This window comes from Desmodus rotundus, chromosome 11, assembly GCF_022682495.2.
Source record: "Desmodus rotundus isolate HL8 chromosome 11, HLdesRot8A.1, whole genome shotgun sequence".
NCBI lineage: Eukaryota > Metazoa > Chordata > Mammalia > Chiroptera > Phyllostomidae > Desmodus > Desmodus rotundus.
In genome coordinates, this window is record NC_071397.1 from 80,584,995 (window position 1) to 80,597,598 (window position 12,604).

Below are 12,604 nucleotides of genomic sequence, written 5' to 3' on the forward strand. Positions count from 1 at the left end.
TTTTTCACATTCACTGGTGCCTCTGAGTCTACGTTTGGTGTTCTATGTTTCTTTCAGGTCCCCCGATTACTCTATTTTTCCCCTGATAACTCCATTTTCACTCAACTTATCATTTTTTCCCTAAACTCATGTATTTTTCTACTCAGTCTGGGAGCCATGGTTAATGACTTGAATTCCTCACCAGCAGCCCAAGTCCTAGGTATTTTCCTTATTACGCTCTATGTTCTTGTTAAAGTCCAAACACCACATCGCACCCAAAATCTATGCTCTGTTCTTCAATGGCAAGAATGTTTAGCATTGCAAAGAAAACATTCTGAATGATCCAACTGATGTCACTACAGATTCGTAGTCTTCAGCTGAATTCTCGCTACAACTCAACAAATCTCTCTGCTTGTCCACGGGAACATACTGCTTTCTCTCCCATTCTCTGCAACCATGCTAAACCTTCACCATGCTGCATGGGGTCTCTGCCCATACCATACTGTCACCTCTTCCACTTTAAATCGGCAGGTACAAGTTGGAGAGATCACTCTGATAGCAGTGAAGAGGATGTTAGGGTAGCCAGCCTCCAAGATGATCCCGAATCTAGATCTCACAAACCTATGGATCAGGAACTTGAGGGAAAGTTCTATCATAAAGTTGTAGGTAAGATGTTGGCTGGGTCTGTAGTTGTCTGAGGCCTTGACTGAGGCTAAAAGATCATTCCAAGGTGGCTCCCACACATCCTCTCTATGTGTCACAATTGGTGGGGGGAGGCCTCATTTCCTTCTTGGCAGTTGTGTCCAACATTTTGGCCTCAATTCCTTGCGGAGGTGTCCCACCTTGTGGCATCTCTGGGCCATGCTGGAAGAGGAAGAGTTGTCTTGGGCCACACATTAAATACAGAAACACTAATGGAAACCGATGAACAACAACGAAAAAGGTTTAAAGTAAATTTATGATTTTGTGTTGGGCCGCATTCATAGCCATCCTGGGCTGCATGCAGCCTGCAGGCCACGGGTTGGACACCCCTGATAGATGATCCTAATCTTCTATTATGACTTTATTAAATTAACATTTGTTAAGTAGACCACAGGGTACTAGATGGTGAGCCAAGTTTCAGCAACAGATAATAAGAGAAATTGAAATAGAGAAGTTTATTACCCACAGGACCCGGGAGGAATTACATGGCACACACCTCAAGAGGGCACACGGGAAGGTCAAGGCAGAGTTCAGACAGAGAAAGGCAGCATCTACAGCAAATGCCTTTCTTAGGGTCCATTTCAGAGTGCTCTGGGGCTTCCTGGCTAGGTCTGGATTGGTTAATTTAAACAAAAAGAATGGAGTTTTATAAGCCCTACACAGGTCTCACCTAAGGAGATAAGAACTGCTGCGAGGCAAGGGAGAATGTTGATAATGAGAATTACTGGGGAAGTCATATCAGGACATTTCATTTGCTGGTGACACTAGGTGTGTTACACTATCGAGGGCATGCACTTGCCTGAGGAGACCAGTGTCAGTGGAAGGACCCTGCATGCAGCTTGGGCAAACAAAGTGGAGACTGAGGCCCCAATACCATACAGCAGCTCAGCTAAACTTTCAACACCTTCTGGTATTCATTTCCTTGTGTGGTCGCCTCTCTCCAAGTAGATTTTGTATAATCAACAAAGTACGGTGCCAGCGACTTCTGAGGCTCAGTCATAGAAGAAAATGTAGCCTCTGCTGTGACATCTTAGATCACGTGCTCTCGTGGAAGCTAAGCTACCAGGCCATGAGGTGATCCATGCCACTCTGTGGGAACAACTGCAATAGAGAAACTGAGGCCTCCCACCCCCAGCTGTGAGATACAGGGGCCGTGTGTGGGAGCCGCCTTGGAAGTGGATCCTCTAGCCTCAGTCAAGGCCTCAAACAACTGCAGTCCTAGCCGACATCTTCACTGCAACTTTATGATGGAAATTCCTGATCCACACGATCTGTGAGAGATAGTAAGTGCTTACTGGTATTTTAAGTTATAAAATTTTAAAATAATTTGTTATGCAGACATAGACAACCCATGCAGATTTACAGACAGAGGTCCAGAAGCAAGGAGAGTGGTTAGGAGGTTATAAAATAGTCCAGGCAAATGCTAATGAGGGCCCGAATTAGGGCTGTGGGGTACAGAGGGATAAGAGAGTGGGATCTGAGAAATATTCAGGAATAGAAATTTGCATGACATTGAGTAGATGTGGGTGTTCTGGGAGCATATAATTATTCTCAGCTTTCTAGCTTTGTGGCTAGATGCCAAAAAATTAAAATAGCAAATGTAGGAGGAAGAGTATGATTGGAAAAAAGGATGATGGCTTTAGAATTGTGAGTTTGGGTTTGAGGTACATTGAGGTGCTATGTGGATAAGCCACCAGTGCCTTCTGTAACTGTCCCTTTTTAGCCCTTAGCTTCCCGGAGTGCTCTGCTGCACTTGACCCTGTTGAGGACTCTCTATTTACACAAGTTTTCAACTTCCTCGGCTCAGTAATTCTCTTGCTCTCTGGAGCTCTCACATTTTCTCCTCAGTTTTTCTCATTGCCTACTTTGCTCATCCAAACATTGGTGTTCCAGAGAATTCTGCCTCAACCTGCTACTCATCTTCCTCCAAATACTCTGCAATGGGTGCTCCAGAATCTTAGATTTACCTCCTTGGATTCAATAGAATGAGGTTTTAAACAAATAACCTGATGTAGTTGTCTCTTTTTATGGCTATATATTCAAATTTCCAATTGACATAGTTATATCTCTGTCACATCAGTTCTAATTTTCTGTTATTATTTGTGATATCGTATGTTATAATAAGTAAATACATATTTGGTTTCATCCCTGTCCCTGGCTCATAGTTTCCCAAACCCTTGTAATTTCCTAAGTAATTAGAGCAACAGAGGTACCATTTGTTAGAATATTTAGTTTTTGTCCTCAATTCCTGAAATAGCTCCAGAGTGATAAAGGTGAAACAGGTGTTTTTTTGTTATTCATAAAAAGTCTCTTTCAATCACATCTAACTTTATGTTAATAAAGTAATTTTTCAAAAGCCCCTAAGGATGGTTGCCAGGGGAACCAACCATGTGATTAGAGGTTTAGAACTCTCATTCTCATCTCCTCACTTCCATGGAGGACAAAAGGGCTGGAGGACGAATCAAGCACTAATGGCCAATGATTTAATCCATTTTTTCTGACATATGAAGGCTCCACAGGGTCTGAGAGATTCCCGACTGGTGGACAGGTTGGAGATTCTGGAATAGTAGTCTGCTCAGAGAGGACATGGCAACCCTGTACCCCGTCCCACACACTTAGCTTTGCATTTCTTCCACCTGGTTGTTCCTGATTATATCTTTTTTTAAAAAATAATAATCTAGTAAGTAAAATGTTTTCCCGAGTTTTGTGAGCCTCTCAAGCAAATTAAGCCCCCCCCCACCCCAGGGTGGGAGTAGAGGTCATGGGACCTCTGATTGAGAGCTGATTGGTCAGAAATACAGGTGATAACTTGGACTAGCAAATGGCATCTAAAGGAGGTTGGGGTAATGCAGTCTTCTCGGAATGAAGCCTTAACCTGTGGGATCTGGCCCTGTCTGCAGGTAGATAGTAACAAGTTGGGTTTAATTGTAGGACACCCAACTGCTATATAGAGAATCAGAGGATTATATGGTGAGGAAAAACCCAACACATTTGGAGTATAAGTAGTGTTGTGAGTGTATTATGAGTGTAGAGAATGAAAATAAGAGTTTTTCCCAAACATTGTTGGAATGCTATATATGAGCTTTTGTAAATATTCCTGTTGCCCTTCTGGACACATACTGAAATTGAACCTGATACCTCTTTATTCTTTAAACTACAATATGCTCATTTTTATTGTTTTAGCTAATGAAATGTGAAGTGACACATAACTTTTCCATAAAAGCATTAACAGCAATTGCACCTTATCAAGTTCTGTTCCTTTTAACTTGGTTCTAGGCTCCCGAATAATTTTAAGGCGTAGAACTCTCTGTTGATGTGCATTAGACATGTATATGGGGAAGAAATAAATTCAATGAATTTTTGTTGTTCTCAAATCATTACCTAGCCCATCCTAATGGATACAACTGCAACAAAATTCCAGGAAATGTAAGTATGTCTCCTCAAGTTCCGAGGATCCTTATGTCATGCGAGTAATAACTAGAGGTTAACAACCTGAAATATCTAAGTTAACTAAGCACGTTTGATGTATATACTTTCCTAGCATTTATATACTAACCTCAGAAGTGGAAGCTAAAGACTTCCTTCTCTTGTCACACTCAAAAAAAAAAAAGGAGGTCATCGGTTGGTTTAAAATTATTTCTTTATATTTCATTTTAAAATATAGGCCAAATACAGGTTGGGGCAAAAGTAGGTCTACATAAAATTTTCAGAACATCATTTGGGCAAGATTGCTTGAAAAATATAGCGAAACATTTGCTTCTTTGGTGGTGGTAAGACCAAGGTATTAGAATAGTTATAAGAAAATAATTTAAATGTATTTCTTCTATTAACTCTATGTATTCATCCACTATCCTCTTTTATGACAAGTTACTGTTGTCAATTTCTCATTAACCTAAGGAATTTTGAGCAATATTGACCCTGAGAAATTTGTAATGTTAGTAATTCATGTTAAAATGGGTTTTCCCAAGAGTTTTCATATAATGTTCAATGTATATTCTTTTAAATAAAAGCCCTATAAGATACATCTCAATTTTTATCATTTCAGCACTTCACCTTTTGATCTATTGCCATATAAGGAAATTATGTATCTGGGCAGAAATGATAAATAATGGAACACACAAGTGAATAAAATCTTCCTTAATTATTGATTAGACCTTCAGTATGCTCATCTCATTCCTCAAATAGCTACATTAGGTACCTTTTCTAGCAATATTTAAGAACTAATTAGATAGAATTTTTCATCAGTCTGAAAAAACATGTGTCTTAGTCATCTCAAGCTACCATAGCAAACTACTACAGACCAGGTGGCCTAAAGAGCAGACACTTATTTCCCACAGTTCTGGAAGCTGGGAAGTCTAAGACCAAGGTGCTGCCGTGGTCGGATTATGTCGGCAGTCCCCTTCCTGGCTGGTAGACAGACAGTTTCTGGCTGTGTGCTCATATGGCCTTTCCTCTGTGAGTGTGAGTAACGAAAGAGGTTTCTCGTCTTACAAGGGCACCAATACCGTCACGGAGGTCCTACTCTCCTGACCTCATCCAAACCTAATTACCTCCCAAAGGCCCCAGCTCCAACTGCTGTCACACTGGGGTTTAGGTCTTCATCCTATCAATTGGAGGTGGTCACAAACAATAACTATAAGCTCATAACAATATTACATAATACTCTTTTGAACAGTCATATTATAAGTCACCATATGCATTATTAAGTGAAGCATTGAATATGTAGAGACTCAGGCAACTAAATGCAATGTGGTACTCTGGGTGAGGCTCTGGAACAGAAAAAGGACATTAACGACAAACTGGGGAGATCCCAGCCAAGTCTTCAGTGTAGCTAAGTGTAACATAATGGCATCAATGCATTAGCTCTGACCATCAGAGCAGAGTAATGTGAGATGGTAACGTTAAGGAAAACTGGGACTGGGTGAGGGGTGTACAAGAGCTCGCAGGACTATCCTTACAACTTTTCTATGAATCTATATCACCTCCAAATAAAACAGTTTATTAAAGAATTAATATGTAACACCTACAACATAAAGAAATATGTAATATGGGAAGAAACATAACAAAAATGCCCATGAACATTACAAGCAAATATGAAACTTTATCAAACAATATTAAAGGGGGCCTAATTAAACAGAAAGAAATACCGTTTTATGCATAGGAACGTTCATTGTAACACAGACAGCAGGTCTCTCTAACTTAGTAAATATATCCGATGTAACTCCAATGAAAATGCTGACAGAATTTGTCATGGATCTCAAGAAACTGATTCTAAAATGTGTATGTTATAGCAAACGGACAAGAAAAGCCAATTCTGGTGTCAAAGAAGAACAGAATTACCATAAAAATGTAGTGATTAAAGCAGTGTGGTGTTGTCACAGATACTGACAAAGAAAATCAGTGGAACATAGGAAAAGCTGAGAAACAAAGAAATATGTACCACATGTACACACGCAGAAAGAGAGAGAGAGCTGTCGTGGTTAAATTTATGTGTCAACTTGACTAGGCCAAGGGACGCCCAGAAAGCTGGCAAACATTGCTGGTTGTGCCTATGAGGATGTTTCTGGAGGAGATTAGCATTTGAACGTGTGACTGAGTAAAGATCAGCCTCATCAGTGCAGATTGGCATCGTCCAGTCTTTTGAGGGTCTGAAGAGAACAAAGAGACAGAGTAAGGGAAAATTTATTTTCTCTTTGCATGAGCTGAGACAGCCATCTTCCCATGCCCTGGGGCAGTGCCGCTCCTGGCTCCAGGGAACGGCAGATTCAGACGGGGGCTTACACCACTGACTACCCTGGTCTCAGGCCTTCAGGCTCAGGCTGGGTCTACACCACCTGCTTTCCTGGGCCTCTGGGGCAGATGGCAGAGTGAGGGGCTTCTCAGTCGTACTGTGTGAGCCAATCCTCATAATAAACCACCATCTGTCATTTATATTATATTATATTATATTATATTATATTATATTATATTATTTTTTTTTATATCTCATTGGTTCTGTTTCTCTGGAGAACCCTCATTAACAGAGAGAGAGAGAGAGAGAGAGAGAGAGAGAGAAGAGAGAACATTAGATTTGCTAATACACAAGTGAATTAATAAATAAGAAAAAGGGGGCATGAAGTGAAGGGAGAGGGCTGAGGCTGAGATTTTAGATAGCATGGTCAGGGAAGGCCTTGTGAGAAGGTGACTTTGAGTAGAAGGAACCACACAGATATCTGGAGGAAGAGCATTCAGGCAAAAAGAACGGAAAGTACAAAAAGGCCCTGAGGCAGGAAAATGCCCACTGGGTTTGAGGAACAGCAAGAAGGGCAATGAGGTTCTAGAACATTAAGAAAGGAAATAGCTGAAGAACCAGAAAGGTAATAAGAAGAACACGCCATTTGGGGTCTTGTGGGTCCTACCTCAAACAAGATTGAAACGCTGGAAGGCTTTAAACAGAGGAGTACCGTCATCTATCAAAATTTATTCTGTCTGTCATTTTCAGAAGAGACTAGAAGAAAAAATAGATGCAGAGTTTGTCCACGGTAACGGGATAATGAGAAACATTAAATTTTGACTATGTTGCCTAGGTAGAGCTGACTTGATTGTTGACAGACCAGATATGAGAAAGAAGCAAGATGACTCCAAAGGTTTTGCCTCAAGTGACAGGAGAATAGAGCTGCTATTACTGATGAGAGAAAAGAATACTGGAGAAGCAGGTTTGGTGGGAATATCAGGAGCTCGGTTACAGACAGGTTAAGATGAGACTGACTATGAAGCAACCTGTGTGGAAAAGTTGATAGGTAGTTGGATAAATGAGTTTGTATTTCACTGGAGATTATTGGCTACAAATATAAATCTGGGAGTCAACTCAGCAAGTAAATGGCATTTAAGTCCCCGAAATTCCTTAGGATCACTTAGGGAGATCATAAATATTAATGTGCAAATAGATCACCTGGGGATCTTGTTAGAAGGCAGATTTTGATCAAACAAGTCTGGCATGAGGCATTTCTAACACTGAGTAGTAAAGTTCCCAGCACTGAGTAGGAAGAACATAGGGGGAGACTGTAGATAGTGAAGAAAAGAAATACATAGTGTGAGTCCTGAGGTTCTCCAAAATTTAGAGGTTGGGGAATGAGCAAAGGAGACTGAGGGGAAACAGCTAGAGATAAATGAAAAACCAGGCATGTGCCTCATCCTGGAAAGAGGACGAAGTGGTCAACTCTGCAAGTGCTTCTGGTGGGTCACATAAGAGGAAGACTGAGAACGGACCATTGGAATTGGCCTGCCCAAGTCATCAGCGACTCAACAAGCACAGCTGCAGTGCGGTGGCAGGTGCTGTGCCTGCCTGGTTGGGTTCAAGAGAGATGCAGGAAGAGAAGTTGGGGACAGCTGACATGGTGAACTTCTCCATGGTTAACTTCTCCATGGTGAAATTTTAGTGTGATGCTTTCAAGGAGCTTCACACTAAAGAGAATGAGAAAAATTGGAGTATAATTGAAGGAGAAAAGGTCAAAATAAGATCTTCAAAGATGAGAGAAAAAATATAAAATATTTGCTCCCTAAGAAGAATGATCACTAGAAAGAGATGCAGAAAGGGGAGAATGCTCAAGAATATGCTTGAGAGGGCAAGAGAGGAGGGATTATTGTGCTTGAGGGTAGGGGTTGATTTTAGCCAATAGCACAGCAGTCCATCCACTGTTGGAGAGAATACAGAATACACAGGCTTCCAGACGAATGGGTAAGAAGATGTGGGGGTGATTGGAGCAACCTCCTCTGATTGCATCTTTTTTTCCCATTGAAATAGAAACACGACTATGAGCCTAGAGTGAGAGTGGGGGAGGTTTGAGGCTAGAGGAGAAAGTGTGAACTACTCACCTTAGAGAGTAAGAGGATGACTGGGTTAGAGAAACACAGTATGATTACTGGGCAGTGTTAAGTGTCCACTTGAGATTAATGTTCAGGAATTTAAAGTGAAGCCAGTATACACAATTGTTACTCTGTAGCCACATTTAGCCCTGTAGGTCAAAGCACAGGCTGAACATAGAGCTGAACAGCAGGACTGTGGTTTAGGCACAATAAATCAATTTTTAAAACTTTTCAAGTCTCATGCAAGTCAATAACCATGTTAGACACTGGCATCACAATAATAATAACAATGATAATTATAAAACTCCTTTTTTACATGCCATGCTAAGCTCTCTACTCTTATTTAATCTTCCCCCAAAAACCTACAACACAGGATGAATACTATTATTATCACAATTTTATAGATGTAAGAAAGAAACAGAGGCTGTGCTGAATCAATTATGCCCAAGCTCATACATCTCTTAATGGAAGTAACTGGGAGTTGAACTTAGTGCTCTTCATCAGCTTAGTCTAGTGGGGAGACACGTTAGAAATGGGGCGACAGTGCTGAGCACATCATCCTACTTTGAAGGCCTGTGTTCCCCAGGGGACACAGAAGAGACCTGCTTTTATCTAAAAAATTGAACAAAAGTAGGTAAACCCCAATATTTTAATGTAAGTATATATTACCGTATGTGTGACTATATTGTTCGTATTTTCCTGAAATGGCTGCTACCCCCAATATGACAGGAGTGATTCCTCCCCCCGCTTAGGACTTGGGAGTGGCCCCGAATGACCACGATTCTTATTTAGTGACTGAGTGAGCCTGTGACTGGCCATCCGTGCAGGCTCCCCACCCATTCCCTCGTCAAAGATACTCTGAGGCACAACACGTCCCAGGACTTTGAGTGTGTGCCTTAATCCGATCTAGTTTCCATAGCTTTGATAGGAGAGCCCATAGTGGTCAAAATAAGTGAAAAAAAGTTTTATTTCATTGAGTTTATTTCAAGTATTGCTAATGTAAAGGATTAGAAAGTCTTTTTTTTTTTTTTTTTGATCCCCTCTTATTCTCTTGTGATCTGAAGTAGTCCTTATGAAAAGGAAATCCAGAAGCTGATTTGGGGATACCTCCTTTGGAAGAATGGCTAAACACTTCTAGCTCAAAAAAATTAGACAGGAATCCATTTGTCCTGCTTAGGCCTACTATGTGCCAGGTGCGGCGGGCCAGTGTACAAATGTGTTCTCATTGAGACGACTCACCAACCCTGGAAAGAAGCTCTTCTGAGCTTGACTAAATTCCCCAGGGTCGGGGTAATGGCTCTCAACTAGAGAGAGACTAAGCTGGAATTCTAACCCATTTCTCAAGGAATAAAGCCTTCAGCTGGTTAATGAGAAAGGACTCTGCCTCTCTTAGTGCCTTTTTTGTGGGGGAGCTGGTTCTAATAGAATCTCCTTTCAAAATTTTAGAAATGACCCAACTTTTTCAACATAATTTAAAATACGCTTCATACCTTCTTTATTCTTCTTTTACCCCCTTAAATCAGAAAATGAAACTTCATTCACAGGCCAGTTTTCTCCTATGCACTTTGTGGATCTAAATGAAGCCAAGATAATAATGATGAACTCTTCTTGCACTCGGTAGACCACCGCTATGGAGAGAGAACGGCAAATCCCCACGCTGCCAGGAACTGTGCAAGGGCCGGGGGAGGCCCACCACTCTTCACAGATACAGACTACCCACCCAGGCAGCAGGAAAAGTAAAATACCCTCTGGTGAAATGGAGGGCTGTTCTAGTCACATGATTAAGGGGTACCCTAAATCTAGCTCTCCGGCACTCTCACATAATGCTCTGCTTGGACTAGGTGTTCTGTAGTGTTTTATAAAGCAAGTTCCTGCTACAGAGAAAACTTTTTCAGGTGGACAAGAGTGTAATAGTGCTTTAGCTAAGATGCCACATCCAGGGCACCAGAAGATGTGAAAAATATATGCTTCCCTTGGGGAAGGAAAGGAAGGCCAGGATTCCATAAGGAATTCAAAGAACGTTCTGAGGACCAAAAGAATCCCCTGAAGCCCCGCCCTTATGTCTGAGGCTGCTTTCTTGGAGCAGGTCTTTTACGGTCCACTAGTGGCACATTCCTGTGGATCTGGGATTGCTGACTGGTGTGGGAGCGCCTGCAATCCCTTCTGGCAACAAACGAGTTCTCAAGTTCTTATACACCTCTGAGTCAAGCCTTAGGCCACTGTCCAGGTGCCAAGAACATCGAGTCTCCGTAGTGGGGAAATTGCACCCATTAACATAACAAGATTAGCCAGGAGGACAGGTGAGGTAACCTGTACCTTTGTGCCAACCTGGCAACCCAGTCTGATGCTCGTGTATTAAATGCCCTGCCTAGCAACAGCTCCAATGCCCTGTTAAACTGGCTGGAGCTGCTTGCTGGCTTGCTTGCTTGCTTGCTTAAATATTTTTCAGCCTCAAACAGGAAGTCTTCAGTGACTCAAATCAGAAGGAACACTGAGGTAAGATTAGAGGGAAAGGTTGTTGGTTCCTGAACCTTTCTTTAGGGGATCAAATAGCCAAAGTCATAGAGTATTAATAAAGCCCTTTGGGAAGTCACAAGAGAGCAGAATAAACAAACAGGTGAGCCAGAGTGGATTTTTCCCTTGCTGGTGTGTTTCAGTGTAATTGAAAAAATCAGAGCCATCTCTCCAGACACTGAGAACTAAAGACTGACCCCTATTAACCCACAGCTCTGAAATTTGCAGTGGCCGACTTGCCATTTAGTTTGAGCATCCTCCCCTCCTGGGCACTTCTGCGTCTGCCTGGCGGACCTTCCTCAGAGCCTTTCAGAACGCAGAGCTCTCATGGTGATTGCTCCTGCTCCTGGGCTCCTGGACAATTCCTTGGTCTGATCCTCCTCGGCAAACCCGAGGGCCAAAGGGAGCCTACCAGCTCATTTCTTTCCACAATAGGACAGAGGAATACTGAGGACTCAGCATATTGTCTGGGATTTTAACTTTTGATTCTTAAGGAGAAATGATGAATGGTGTCTTGCATCAAAAGTAAGGTGATGAGCGAGGTGAGGGACCTAGTGGTGAGTAAAGCCTTTGAAATACGGACAAGTAACTCCATTACAGAAAGTGGGGCACAAGCCCAAGAAGAGAACATCTGGAGAAACAGGATTTAACAGCTAAGTGTATTGCTGAGGAATCCCAAGCATACTCAGCAGCTTAGTACCCTCTTGTGGACTCTCCATCGATAATTCCTTAATGAACTGCAGCAAGTGCTCATCTTCCTTGACCTGAGACGGTTGAAAAAATAGTATCACGACCAGAGAGAGTTGGGAGAATTCTCTCTGCCCTGGCCTCTACCTGAGACATGTTCCCGCAACTTCACCTTCTTTTGTGTATTTCTTCATTCTAGTTTAACGTTTTCTGATTTCAAGGAACAGACATCCCATGCAATCAGTTCTTCATAAAGGCAGGGAGAAGGACAGAGAGGGTTGTTTAAAACATAGACCTCCCTTTAAGCACAGCAAGGTCACATGCGGACTGGAGCTGGGACCCCTAAGTCCTCAGGAAGAGGGCCGCTGCTCTGCCCTTTCTCTGTGCACCACTGTGTCTCATGGCCCTGTTTCTTCTGCACACCCTTTCACAGCAGCTGTATCCTGGGCTTCTCCAAGGTACAAGAGCACTTGCAGAGATTGCGTAAACTGGTTTGAGAAGTGCCGAACCTGGGTTGCCTCCCAGCTCTGTAACTAACCAGCTGTGTGACAGTAAGGAAAGTGATCACATCCAAGTCATGGTTTCCTCAGTGCTTGGCACACATGAGCATTTCATAGGTGTTAGCTACTATGATTGCTATTATTTATTATTGTGGTTGGTGCTGTTGTCATTACTACTATAGTTACTGCTCCCCACTAATTCTAGTTTGCTTCTGACTTCGGCTTCCATGGCACAATGGCACCCCACTTCCTCTGTGACCTTGCATTCTGGTTCCCCCAGAGAACCATGTTGGTGTTATTATATTCAGTGTTTCCAATCAACCTGACATCGGTGCCTTCCACAGTTCCAGCAGCTGCAGCCAAGGATGATGGCTACA

The 12,604-nt window shown here is 42.2% G+C and overlaps 1 long non-coding RNA gene across 1 annotated transcript in view; it reads left to right on the forward strand.

Annotated features, from left to right (window-relative positions):
• Window positions 1-1,481: 1,481 nt before the first annotated feature.
• The window catches only part of LOC123478846 (uncharacterized), a 46,324-nt gene continuing 35,201 nt past the window's right edge, over window positions 1,482-12,604 (forward strand). Inside the window, exon 1 of the long non-coding RNA XR_006654223.2 lies at window positions 1,482-1,964. This is a non-coding gene — a long non-coding RNA (uncharacterized lncRNA). The remainder of the gene's footprint in view (window positions 1,965-12,604) is intronic.